This window comes from Terrapene carolina, unplaced genomic scaffold (assembly GCF_002925995.2).
Source record: "Terrapene carolina triunguis isolate 2854851 unplaced genomic scaffold, T_m_triunguis-2.0 Scaffold951, whole genome shotgun sequence".
In the NCBI taxonomy this organism is placed as follows: Eukaryota; Metazoa; Chordata; order Testudines; family Emydidae; genus Terrapene; species Terrapene triunguis.
In genome coordinates, this window is record NW_020665302.1 from 7,314,809 (window position 1) to 7,329,068 (window position 14,260).

At 44.6% G+C, this 14,260-nt stretch overlaps 1 protein-coding gene across 1 annotated transcript in view; it reads right to left on the minus strand.

Moving 5' to 3' along the window:
* TAOK3 (TAO kinase 3) overlaps positions 1-13,862 on the minus strand; it is a 144,478-nt gene extending 130,616 nt beyond the window's left edge. The window contains exon 1 of the mRNA XM_024216266.3: positions 13,760-13,862. The gene's annotated coding sequence lies outside the window, so the exon portion shown is untranslated. The remainder of the gene's footprint in view (positions 1-13,759) is intronic.
* Positions 13,863-14,260: the final 398 nt, after the last annotated feature.

Genomic DNA, 14,260 nt, shown 5'->3' on the forward strand with positions numbered 1-14,260 from the left:
GTGGGGGCCAGCCTGTTTGCGGAGGCACAGCCTTCCCTACTCAGCCCATCATACCGTTTTGCAACCCCACTGTGGCCCGCGGGCCAAAAAGTTTGCCCACCCCTGTGCTAAGGGCTCACTAGTGGCAGACTAAGTAACCCTCACCACGCTAAGTTGCCAAAATTCCCGGAGAAGGCTAGAACATGACCTGCATGCAAAACCAGACGTGAAACAGAAATAAAGATCTCAAGTGCTGCAGTGCTACAGCAGTGTGCCTGCATCAACCCAGGGTAACTGAAAGGGAAAGCCCCAAAGAGCTTTCATCCCAGCACTTATTAACCCAGTCATTACAAAATTAAGGATAACCAAGGATTAACCAGTTTTACCACTATTTGTGCCTTCATCATCATATACCACCTTGTGTATTCCTGTTGCACCTTCTCTCCAAGGATCTTAAGGTACTTTATCAATAGTAATTAGGCTTCCACATCCTGTGAGGTAGACATGTTTTATCCCCTTTTACAGATGGGGGAAAGGGAGACAGAAAGCCAGCAAGTGAATTACCCAAGGGCACAGAGCTGATCTATGGCAGAGGCAGGGACAGAATGTAGATCTCCTGGATTCCAGTCCTGTCATTAGCCACAGGACTCTCTTTACAAAGATCTGGTTTTATCAATGGGGTTTGAAGACACTACTTCCTGAAACCTGTGTGTGCAAACAGAGCTGAACTTAAGCACAAACAGAGCAAGTGTCATCTTGCAGCCCTAGGTCTGATGGAAGTTGTGCAACTGGTAGCAGGTAGGGTTGCCAGGTGTCCGGTTTTCGACCAGAACACCCGCTGGCCGGGCCGTTAAAAGTCTGCTTGGTGGCACAGGCAGGCTCTCTACCCAGCTCCGCGCAGCTCCCGGGAAGCAGCCGGCATGTCCTGCCGGCTCCTAGGCGTAGGGGCGGCCACGGGGGCTCCGTGCGCTGCCCCCGCCCCAAGAGCTGGTTCCACAACTCCGATTGGCTGGAAACCGCAGTCAATGGGAGCTGCGGGGGCGGTGCCTGCGGGCGGGAGCAGCATGCACCCCCTGGCCACATCTTCGCCTAGGAGCCAGAGGGACATGACGGCCACTTCCTGGGAGCCACCTGAGGTAAGCGCCACCTGGAGCCCGCACCCCGAAACCCCTCCCGCGCCCCAACCCCCTGCCCCAGTCCTGAGCCCCCTCCCGCACTCCAAACCCCTTGGTCCCAGCCCAGAGCCCCCTCCTTAACCCCAAACCCCTCATCCCAGCCCCACCCCAGAGCCAGTACCCCCAGCGCGAGCCCTCAGCCCCTCCCGCACCCCAACCTCCTGCTGCAGCCGGATAAAAAATAGTGAGTATGGGGGAGAGTGAGCAACGGAGGGAGGGGGGATGGAGTGAGTGGGGGGCAAGGCAATGGTGTTTGGTTTTCTGCGATTAGGCAATTTATGATCTGACTGCCCTGGCTGCCTGGGGTCCAGTAAATCAACAATAAGCAGTAACACTGCCCCACAATACAAGTATGAGTTCCTTAAAATATTCAGGGGATTGTGGAGGCAAAGAATCATGGGCTATGTCTACACTACGGCACAGGGCGGATTAAGGGGGTGTGAACTGCAGCACACGCCGAAATGCTGCACTGTAACTGCCCCATCTGGACACTGCTGGCAAGAACTAAAAAGGTACCTAGAGCAGGTCTACACTACAGCAAGGATCGACGCTCTGAGATCGATCCACCGGCGGTCGAATTAGCGGGTCTAGTAAAGACCTGCCAAATCAACTGCAGGTCGCTCTCCAGTCGACCCCTGTACTCTACCCCCGACAAGAAGAGTAAGGTAAGCTGTCGACCCCCCACGGTGCTGACCCCGTGGTAACTCTAAGATACGTAGATGGAGTTGCATAACGTAGGTCGACTTACCGTGGTAGTGTAGACATAGCCTTAGTTTGTGTTAATGAACTCCTCTTCAAACAAGACTGCATTAATGTGACCAAGGTACCTTTTAGTTCGTGCCTGCTGCAATCACATGGAACAGTCCCAGTGAGCTGCAATTCACGCCCTCATAGTCCAAACCAGGGGGCCATGTAGACAAGCCCTAAGTCACTGAATTAGTACCTAGCTTAATTTGGTGCAGTGGGGAGTCACAATCATTGGTTATAATACAAAAACCTCTCCCCAACCCTTTTACACAGTAGAATGACCTCTCAGTGCTGCCAATACTCACAGTTTTACAGTGAGTAAGGCAATTTTGGCCCCTGCTGCTAGAGATGTTGTTAGAAAATCCAACTGAGATTAGGGCCTCATTGTGCTAGGCACTGTACAGACACATAGTAAGACAGTCTCAACCCTCTGAGATCTTACAGTGTAAGGGAAAGTATAGTGGTGAGTTTGTGACATGGGAGGTGGAACCAGGGCTTTGGAGCTGTGCTCCGGCTCCGCTCCAGCTCCAGGCAAAAACCTGCAGCTCCACTGCTCCGGAGCTGCTCCGCGCTCCAGCTCCGGGCTCCGCTCCAAAGCCCTGGGTGGAACTAAGGGCAAGTCTACAGGAAGGTGTCTTTTCCACACCCCTGAGTGACGTAAGTTACATTGATTTAAGCAGTAGTGTAGACGAGCCCTATGACCCACCAAATTAATCTCATATGGAGGCTAAACATACATATCCATTAGATGCTAACAATTTAGGGCACGTCTTCACTGGCAATAACAGAATACCATTTGTTTAAATATTTTTGGATGTTTTCTACATTTTCAAATATATTGATTTCAGTTACAACACAGAATACAAAGTGCACAGTCCTCACTTTATATTTATTTTTGATTACAAGTGTTTGCACTGTAAAAAGACAAAAGAAATAGTATTTTTCAATTCACCTAATACAAGTACTGTAATGCAATCTCTTTATCATGAAAGTTGAACGTACAAATATAGAATTATGTACAAAAATACTGCGTTCAAAAATAAAACAATGTAAAATTTTAGACCTTGCAAGTCCACTCAGTCCTACTTCTCGTTCAGCCAATCAAATTTGTTTACATTTGCAGGAGATAATGCTGCCCACTTCTTGTTTACGTCACCTGAAAGTGAGAACAGGCGTTCTCATGGCACTGTTGTAGCCAGCATTGCAAGATATTTCCTTGCCAGATGCGCATGCTTCAACCACCATTCCAGGAGACATGTTGATGATGGGTTCTGCTCGAAAACCATCCAAAGCAGTGAGGATCGACGCATGTTCATTTTCATTAATCGGAGTCAGATGCCACCAGCAGAACGTTGATTTTCTTTTTTGGTGGTTCGGGTTCTACAGTTTCCGCATTGAAGTGTTGCTCTTTTAAGACTTCTGAAACCATGCTCCCTACCTCCTCCCTCTCAGATTCTTAAATCTTGGATCGAGTGCTGTAGTTATCTCTACAAATCTCACATTGGTACCTTCTTCGCATTTTGTCAAATCTGCAGTGAAAGTGTTCTTAAAATGAACAACAACGTGTGCTGGCGTAACATGAAATATATGGCAGAATGCGGGTAAAACAGAGCAGGGGACGTCCAATTCTCCCCCAAGGGGTTTAGTCACAAATTTAATTAACGCATTTTTTTTAAAACGAGCATCATCAGCACGGAAGGATGTCCTCTAGAATGGTGGCTGATGCATGAAGGGGCATACGAATGTTTAGCATATCTGGCACATAAATACCTTGCAATGGTGGCTACAAAAGTGCCATGAAAATACCTGTTCTCACTTTCTGGTGACATTGAAAATAAGAAGAGGGTAGCATTATCTCCTGAAAATGTAAACAAACTTGGCGATTGGCTGCAGAAGAAGTAGGACTGAGTGGACTTGTAGCCACTGAAGTTTTACATTGTTTTGTTTTTGAGTTCAGTTATGTAATAAAAAAATCTACATTTGTAAGCTGCACTTTCAGGACAAAGAAATACAGTACTTGTATGAGGTGAATTGAAAAATACTATTTCTTCTGTTAATCATTTTTACAGTGCAAATATTTGTAATTAAAAATAATATACACTTTGATTTCAATTACAACACAGAATACAATAAATATGAAAATGTAGAAAAATCCAAAATATTTCATAAATTCTCTTGTTTAACAGTGCGATTAAAACGGCAATTACATTTTTTTATCGTGATTAATTTTTTTGAGTTTATCGCGTGAGTTAACTGCAATTAATTGACAGCTCTAATTTTTATTTAAATTAAATAAAACAATTTTAAAAAAATTAAACCTATTTAAAATTAAATTTGTAATTATGACAACCAATGTTAAGGCCTAAATTTAGTACAATCTACTAAGATCATTTACATTAAATAAAGTAATATTCAAACAGTATGTGTTTGTTGCCAAAGTTTTAAAGAAAGGGAAATCACTGAACTGGTAGAAGTCAAGGCTGAAATGTTAACCAGCTTTTGACAGCAGTAGCCTCTGCTGCAGAGAGAATACTTTCTTCAGTTTATTCACCTAGTTCAGTTCAATGACTAGTTCATTCAGAGCGGAGAAACTGACTGGATGCTGAAAAAGCAAGAAAGCTCATTTCTCTCTTCCAATCTAAGACTAAAAACAAGGTGAGAAGGGATGAGATCTACTCTTTCTAAAAATCTTGAAGGACATGGTGACCATGTCAAGGCTGTATCCCCACTTTGAACTTTAGGGTACAAATGTAGGGGCCTGCATGAAAACTTCTAAGCTTATCTACCAGCTTAGCTTTGGTCCGCTGCCACCATCACAAGAATTCCCTCTCTGGGAAGCCTTGAGAAACCTTTCACCAATTCCCTGGTGAACACAGATCCAAACCCCCTTGGATCTTAAAACAAGGAGAAATTAACCATCCCCCCTCCTTCCTCCCACCCTCCTTTCACCAACTCCTGGTGAATACAGATCCAAACCCCCTTGGATCTTAAAACAAGGAGAAATCAATCTGGTTCTTAAAAAAGAAGGCTTTTAATTAAAGAAAAAGGTAAAAATCATCTCTGTAAAATCAGTATGGAAAATACTTTACAGGGTAATCAAACTTAAAGAGCTCAGAGGACCCCCCTCTGTCTTAGGTTCAAAGTACAGCAAAACAAAAATAAACACTCTGGTAAAAGGTACATTTACAAGTTGAGAAAACAAAGTAAATCTAAGACGCCTTGCCTGTCTTTTTACTTACAAGTTTGAAATAGGAGAGACTTGTTTAGAAAGATGGGGAGAACCTGGATTGATGTCTGGTCCCTCTCAGTCCCAAGATGCATCCGAAGAAGTGGGTTGTAGCCCACGAAAGCTTATGCTCTAATAAATTTGTTAGTCTCTAAGGTGCCACAAGTACTCCTGTTCTTTTTGCAGAAACAAATCATTTCACTAACTACAGATAATACTTCCTTTGTTTAGCAAATCAGTTTTAAATGTAACACATTCTGATAAACTTTTTTTTTGTTATGCATCCTGCACATTTAATGTAATTTTACTTAACTAAGATAGATTTTAAATTGCTTCTGTGCATTTTAACTGAATTCCAATTTCCATCCAAATGCAGCTTGACAAAATCATAAGCAAAATATTAATCTCCTAGTAGAGTGGTTTTCAATCTTTTTTTCATTTGCAGACCCCTACAAAATTTTGAATGAAGGGCAGACCCCTTTGGAAATCTTAGACATAGTATGAGGACCTCCTGGGGTCTGCGAATCACAGTGTGAAAACCACTGTTCTAGTAAATGAGAAATGTATCATTCACCATCTTCTACCATAATAAAAATATATAAACGTTTAGAATCTGAATAAGTGTAAGTTAAGCTATGTAACCACTTAACTAAATCTACATGTGATATACCCTTCCGATGAGCAAATAGACATCCCAAATTCGGTGTAAAGGCTATATTTAATTGCAAATCACCATGTTTTAATGGTTACCAATCAATGAGGATCAAACTCTCTTCAGGAAAATAAAGTATAAGTGCAAGACAAGATTATAATTGATTATTTAAATCCAGACAGAATGGGGAATAAGTATTTGTCTTGCAGTAGCACCTACGAGTTCCAGTCATGGACTAGGGCCCCATTTTGCTAGGAACCGCACATTAAAAAAAACCTTCACATATGCAAGTACGTAATGGGAAAAAGCTCCCCGAAATGGAAACAGCCATATGTAGAATTCGCTACCCGAATGGACTGTATCTGATAAACAGACCAGCGGCAAAGACAATCTACTAAAGCTTTCATCTTAAGCTCAGGCTAAAAAACCCAAATTCCATTTCACTGTAGAATATCAAATCAGGGCTCTGCGTGTTTAACATTGTTCAGCAGTACCATATGCTACGTACTAGCATATATTCCATTACAGGGAAGAAAAAACAACATGAATCATCAGTGACTATGTTCTCATCAATCTAGCTTAAAAAGCACTAGAAACAATCGGGGCAGCCCCCAAATAAGCCTCCTGAATTTTATTTGCCAGATTCTCAGTGATTGAATTACAGATCACTTTTATTTAGAAGAAAATGATTTAATCTAAAAAGTCAGCATAGTATATGCATCTGTCCAAGAGAACCAGAATCAGAATCACTACACACAAAATATCAGGTGTATGTTCTTCTATTTCAAGTAGTCTTTATGTAATTAAAAAAGACATTATTCTAGGAGCAGAATGACAATGTCTGGCACTTATACAACACCTTTCATCTGCAAGTACTTTGCATACTTGAACATATATACACTATATACGAGGCTCACTCCAGCAAGTGCTGAAATGCAGCCACTCTGGGGCGGAACATGGCAGCTGACTACCTCTATACAATACTTAGAGAAGTAATGGGGAAAAAACAGGCATCTGAAGCTGTAGCGGAATTTAGGTGGGCAGAATGTAATTCCCTTAGCTAGAATTTGGCCAGGACTGTGGGGTTAACACCTCTACTCTTACGAAAAGTGTTACAAGATTTTTAATGACCACAAGCAGTTTTACATCTCTCTTCCCAAAGATGGACATCCAACAGCACAGTAACCCTCTTGCACTGTATCAGTTTTGGTCAGACCGATTCAGAATCAAGAATGCCACCTAATGAAATCAACATCCTCACCTCCTTCAAGGCATTCCTTGTTCTCCAATCCAACTCTACTGGGAGACGTGAAGCAAGATGCAATCACAGCACAAGGATGCAAGAACTGCAGGTCAAAGTTAACTTAAGTATCCCAAGTACTAAAGCCATCCAGCTGCCAAAGTTAATATTTCTGGATGACCTACACTTTTTTTTAAACTTTGCTTTATTAAGCCTGGATGACCCATATGTGGCCAGCTCTACTCCTGCTGTGCAGAAAAGATAGACCTGAAGTCAATATAGTGAACAAAATATGAGAATTCCTTTGGCTACAAATGGATTTTTGGGTAAGGAGTAAGGCATGCAACTGCATGTTCTCACACAGTTATTGGTTCCACTAAAATTGAATGAAACCAGGATCCATTTTGACCAAATAAACAGAAAGGATGGGGAAAAAAGTAATCCATCAACATCAAGCTATTACCTGTTCAACAGTATAAAGTGCTTATGTTATTAACAAGTCGGACAAACTTGTTGTGTAAGCTCTGTATTAAACCTGGTATTTTCCTAGCTCTACAAGTCAAATAACTAACCACTTCCTGACATGGAGCGAGAATCGAAAAGGATAGCCCAGCTACAAGACTAAGCACAGTAATATTTTAACTCCTCTCTCTCTGATAAAGCAGGAAGAACTCTCAAGCTCCGAAATGCTCTATCCCATCTTAAAAAAACAAAACACAAAACCCCACCCCAACACAGGATCAAAGGTCAAAGCAATAATCATGGCAGCCTCATCCTGAAAGCAAAAGCTGTTATTCTCCTGCCACACACACACACAATGAGGAAGTAAAAATTAAGCATATGGCAGATGTTTATAGTTCACACTTTAAGAGCATAAAATTAATGGTGTGAAATGAGGTTCAGAAGAAGACTGAGGGCTTGTCTACACTACCACTTACTTCTGTATAACTTACATCGCTCCGGGGTGTGAATACTCCACACCTCTCAGTGACATAAGTTACACCAACCTACACACTGGTGTAGACAGTGTGGAGCTTCTCCCGCCAATATAGTTATCACCTCTCGCGGAGGTGGAATAATTAAGTCAATGAGAGAGCTCTCTCTGCTCAGCTTAGAGCATCTTCACCAGCCGTGCTACAGCGACGCAGCTGCATCATTGAAGCTGCGCTGCTGTAGAGCTTCTAGTGTAAACTAGGCTTCAGTAAGAGCTGTGCCAGTATCTTAGCTAACTATAACAGAGGCCTGGTCTGCATTAGGATTTTACATTGGCATAGCTGTCTCTCTCAGGGGTGTGTGAAAAAAACAAACACACCCCCTGAGAGATATAGCTATTCTGACCTAGCCTGGTGGTAGACCGCACTAGGTCAACAGAAGAATTCTTCTGTCAGCCTAGCTACCGCCTTGCAGGAAGGGGGATTACCTATGCCAACAGGAAAACCCCTTCCACCAACATAGGTAATGTCTACACTGAATCCATACAATGGTGCAGCTGTGCTGCTGAAGCATTTTAAGTGTGGACAAGCTCAGAGGCAAACTCTGATCTACTGAAGGACACATGGAGAATTTGTCAGGAGCTTGAGGGCCACACCCAATTAGTAGGCATTAGAGCCAACTGCAGCTATCCTCATTTTTAATAAGGAACTGAGGCTCACAGAGACTAGTTCCCAGCATGCAATACTCCATCCTGATTGAAGTGCTGTGAACTACACTGTAGAACTTCACAGGCTGTGCTTTGGCTGTTCCCGAACACATCTTTTGGAAGATTATTAAAATGAAAGGCAAAAAGTGCATTCCCTGAATAAGAATATAATGGGACAGGGTTTCTCTTTACACCCAGGGGACTATAGGTCTGTAGATTTATCAATATTTTGACACGTTTTACCTAGTAAATTAAAACAATTCTTCTGGAATAATTTGTCTGTGATAAAAGACTTGTGGGGATTGCACACTATAGTACCTTGCAAAAAAACTAATTAGCAAACAGACCCATGGGACAATTTAACAATTGTTATCACCTAGCACTGAGCCAAAAGCAACCAATTCATTCTGTTTTAATCAATGGCCTTTAAAGAAGTAAGTCATTTGAAAATGTTATAGTGCAAAATAAAATCTTTTCTTGCTGGTGGTTTTTTATAGTTTTAGTTTTTTTAATATGCCCATTAAAAATGCCAAGCAAGCATCTGAAATTTGGTTACATAACATCCCTACTTCCCGAGTACCTTATATATTAACCTTTCACTTTTACTCAACTACTAAAATTCTTATTGGCAAGTTTTGGACCCTTTGAATTATATGCGTTTATAATGGATACTGTAGCTCTCCCTTAGAAGGCTATTACTGGATCAAATTTGCCCCAAATTTAGTTTCTATGAAAGTAAACTTACAAAACATTTAAAACTAATAACGCATTTATGTTAAATTAAAATCAAATAGAAATAGGTTTTTAAAACAAATCATCCCCCTGCAACGTCCGCATCCCAAACACTGGCGTAGTACTCTTTTTGGAAACAGCGGAACCCAGGAGTGAAATAAATCAGAAATTGACAAACTGACTAGTCTATTTTCATGGTCCACCTTACCAGAAATGTAAAAAGTAAGCCAACAGCCTATTGTCAGCTAGTGTGCTAACTCACTAGCTAATGCATCCAAGAGCACTAAACAGCCACATGATTTTGGTCCCTTCCTTCAGGGCCTGAGTTTTATTTCTCCAAATAAGAGAGTTCATCATAAATTTCACATATGAAACATACCCTTTCCTCTGACCCAGGGTCTCCTGCAAGAACCTCTATAGTTCCCACAGGTCTCACACCCCAGGCCATCTGCCCGGGAGCCACATGTAAACAAGCATCTTTCCCCTGACCTAAAAGACCTAGGAACTCCCGCTGGAGCCTACTTGCTCCCGTAGATCTCATAACCAACTGCTGCTTGCTGGTCTTATCTCACCACCTGGAAGGCAACTAATTAGCTACAAGAGGGGGTGTCAAGCAAAGCTCCCTTAAAGGGCCTTCCAGCCACTGCCACATAATGAAAAGTAAATTAGATTATTAAACATCTTTCTTTTTTTAAGAACAGAGGATGCTTATTTATAACTCAGGTAAAGAAAAGGGTCTCTTTTTAAAAGATGTTATTTAACTTGGCCGTGTCCCTTTAACTCACAATACCACAGAGATGTAACGAACAGGAATTGCCATATTCTGTCTAAGTGGACAGCCACGTGAGAGCTATTTTGTGCACTAAGGTCCTGATGTGAGAAGGAGGTGAGTTTCTCTTAGGACTGAGCCCCACAGGAAATTACATATTTGATTTGCAGAACAATTCATTACTGGCTAAGCAAGGTACAACTATGAAGAAAACAGTAAGGCAAATATGAACAGTTTATTGAAGCTCCTGGCATTTGTCCAGGTGTATACCGTACCAAGCACTGTGAAGGACCAGAAACCTAGTAACGGATTTTAGTCTAAAAAGAAAAAACTAGAAATATTCCTGCCTACCAATTTCAAATGCTTTCTGTATTAAGTTACTAAGTTTTCAGAGTAGTGTATCAACTGGCTACCACAGATAAATAAAAAGTTTGAGAGAGAAACAAGAGGGGAGGAAGAGGATGGTTCAGATGTAAAACTGGGTTCTATTCCCAGCTCCACCACTGACTTCTTCGGCTGGTCACTTAATCTCTCTATACCTCAGTTTCCTTATCTGTAAAATTGGGCTTATACTCATGGTACCCGTCAGGGTTATTTAGAAGCTTAATTGCCACTGATAAAGCCTCAGGTAGAAGCTGCTATGTATATGCAAAGATTACTATAAAGAGAATGGTAACACCAACTGGTATGCCTGACCGCAAGCAAAATGGAGTTGTCCACTGACAAAAAGTGCAACCTTTCCTAAATAGGACTAAATTCTGTAGTTATTCCACATGAAAATCTCCCATGATTTCAGAGGCAATTCCACGTAAAACAGCTGCAACACGGGACCCTAAATTCAATTATTTCTCCATATTCCTCCCAATACACCTCTACTCCGATATAACGCGGCCCGATATAACATGAATTCGGATTCAACGCGGTAAAGCAGCGCTCCGGGGGGGCGGGGCTGCGCACTCCGGTGGATCAAAGCAAGTTCGATATAACGTGGTTTCACCTATAACACGGTAAGTTTTTTTGGCTCCTGAGGACAGCGTTATATTGGGGTAGAGATGTATCAAAGAGCTAGTAACCCGCCTGCAAAACACATTGTTCCCTCCTCCCTATTCCTTCCCCTCATCCTCACACCCATGCAACCACCACCAGTTACGCTAATTTAGTCAGCAGCAGTTACATTAAATGCCTTCTGTACTTTGCTTCCTTCTCTCACATAGGGAAGATTTAAGATTTCATTGAATGAAGTGTACTTAATTTCTATTCCATTCAAAGACAACTAGTATGACAATGAAGCTCTCCGCCGTCACTTGAATTTCATTAGGTCAATATTTATAATATAAAGTTATTCAAATGATCATTTAGCAACACATGGAAATATTTGATATAAAGTAAAACCTTCACAATCTGCACTTCATTTATCCAAAACCTGGTCATGACCTCAGTTTTCAGGTCAGTGTAACTTGGTTAATTGTTTCACCCACTGCTTCTCCAGCTCTTCACCCACACTTTCCACCTCAGGCATCTGCTCCTCCACTTGAAATAATCCCATCTGTGGAGTTCCTGAGCAAGACATATGAGCTGAGGACAGTTCACCATATAAAGACTTACATGCAAAAGCTCCACAACTTCCTCAAGGCTAGCTGATATCTATGGGCACTGACCAGGGTTCTTTTAACAAGAAAGTAGGTATGCAAGTATGGATGCCTACAGGGGCATAAGCATGGTATCTGGCCAGGAAGTTTGGAAGGCTACATACAGGTTAAGAGACCATGGGTGCACAACTCAAAGTCTGCTAAGTCAGCTATCCCAATACTTTCAGGTGTCCCTGAAGACTGGGTAATCAAGGTTCTGCAGTGTTTTCTGCCACTGAAATTAGTGTGGTGGTGGTGGGGTTGTCTAGAAATATAGACTTTTGATCAAATTTTGTAACAAACCCTAAGTGCTGTAGATTATTTTTTGATCTGTGGACACTGGAAGATGCTTTGTTTTGTTAAGAAAAATACAAACAGAATTCTGTCACTTCAGATGTGGTCAGCACCAGAAGGCTGTGATGTCTGAAAAGCTACAGAGCTGCTGCTACCTATTACCCAAACATGACATCACTGAGGAGAGACCAGCTGAGAAGGAAGGATATGCAACAATAATTTTCTGAATTGTACAAGACTGAGTACTGCATAGCTTTCCTGTATCTCTGCCTCACTGCCTCTCATCTCTTCAAATCTCAGCTGAAAACACCCATCTCCCTTGGGTTTGCTATTTAATTTCTCTCCTCAGTTACTGTTTAACCCTAACTATATTACTTAACTGCACAGCATACTGGAGAATACACCTTCTGCAAAAGACACTATATCTAAAGTGACATTGGATTTGACAGTGGGGAGGGGTGTTTATTCTTTAAGAGCTCTTTCTCCCCATAACACCTTTCCTTTAGTACCAGTAATGACTTGTACTTCCACTCTGTCCATGTACACAATGGAAAGGCTAAGTAAAAAGCCAAGAGAATGCCTCTTCTTTATGGACTACCATTCTGAAATATATCAGAGAGAGAGAGAGAGTTTCTAAAGCATCATTATTTTATAGATTTTAGTCTTCACAACACTCCTGAGAGGCAGGTATGTGTCTCATATCACATATGTGGAAACTGAGACACACGCGACTTCCTTAAGGTCACACAGCAGCCTAGACAGCGTCACAGCCTGGACCCAGATCTCCTGATCCCCAGTCCCATCATTCATCCACAACACAATTCTTCGTCCCTAAGAATAGGGCCATTGTCATCCTCGTCTTGGATTTTAACCAACAGCTAACCTCACCGACCTGCTGTACTACTTTCCTCACACAGTCACTACTTCATCGTTCAGCTACTAGTGACGACATGTGGCCCAAAGAACTAGCCTGGGGGACAACGCGCCCCCCTCCCAGGAGCCGCAGGAATTAGTATCTGAAGATTGTTTTCTTTAACATTTCCTGAGGGTGGTTTCTCCGGGGAACACTCTTCCCCGCCCCCAGCACGAACCCAGCGGGGAAAGTCAATGACAGCGCAGAGGGGGACGCGTAACTCAGCCCAAGCAAAGCCCGACACGTGCCTCCCGAGCAGCGCGCCCAGGGGAGCGGAGCACGGCCGCCGCTCACTGCCCAGGCGGGGGCTGGAGAGACACGCGCGTCCCTGCTCCCCCAGGGCCGGCTCGGCTGGCCGGGGCGGCCCCGGGAGCTATGCCGGTGCCTGCGCGCGGCTCAGCCCTGGGGCTCCGGGCGGCCCGGCCCGCACACCGCGGGGCAGCGCCGACCCCCCCGGGCTGGGGGGGGGGGCCCCCGCCAGCCCCGGCCCCGGCCCCGCTCCGAGCGGCCGGGCTCCCTCCCGGTGGCGTCCCGGGGCTGTCTCGGCTCAGCCCTGCGGACGGCGGCTCGGGGCACGGCCGGGGGCTGCCCGCACGGGGTCCCGACGCGGGCTGCCTCCTGCCCGGCGGGGAGCGCGCCCCTCCCCGGGGCAGCCGCGGGCGAGAGGCGGCGGCCGCCCCCAGCCGAGCCGCTTCCCCTCCCCGAGCCCGGTCGCGGCCAGGGCGCCCCGGCGGGCGGGCGGGCGGAGCGGCGCCTCCCTCTCACCTGGCACCAGGGGCCGTGAGGCCGCCGTAGCTCGGCGCTGTCCGGCGGCTGGGTCCGTCCCGGGGCCCCGCTCCGTTCCCGCCGCTTCCTGCCACGGACCCCGCTGCTGCCGCTGCCCGAGGTGCGGCTCCTGCCAGGCGCGGCCAATCGCTCGGCTGCATCGGTGCTCAGCTCCCCAGTCTGGTCAGTCACTTGGGCTAGCCGGGAGAGCGGGGGGAGATCGGCGCTCGACTACGCGGCCTGCCCACTCAGCCCGATGGGGCGGGGACTAGATCTGCGTCTGACTAATCAGCGGCTTACAGAGACCGAGGAGGGGGAGGATCGGCGCTCCACTAAGCGACCTTAATCGCCCAGATCTGTGGGACTGACCCGGGAGGTTTTTGGAGGAAACGGATCGGAGGTCGATTCGTAAACCTATCACTTCAAGCTATAGGGCCTGCGGAACTGGCTCAGCGCTTGATTAACCACCCTGATCAGCTTGGGCCCATGCTGGTCTAGGCG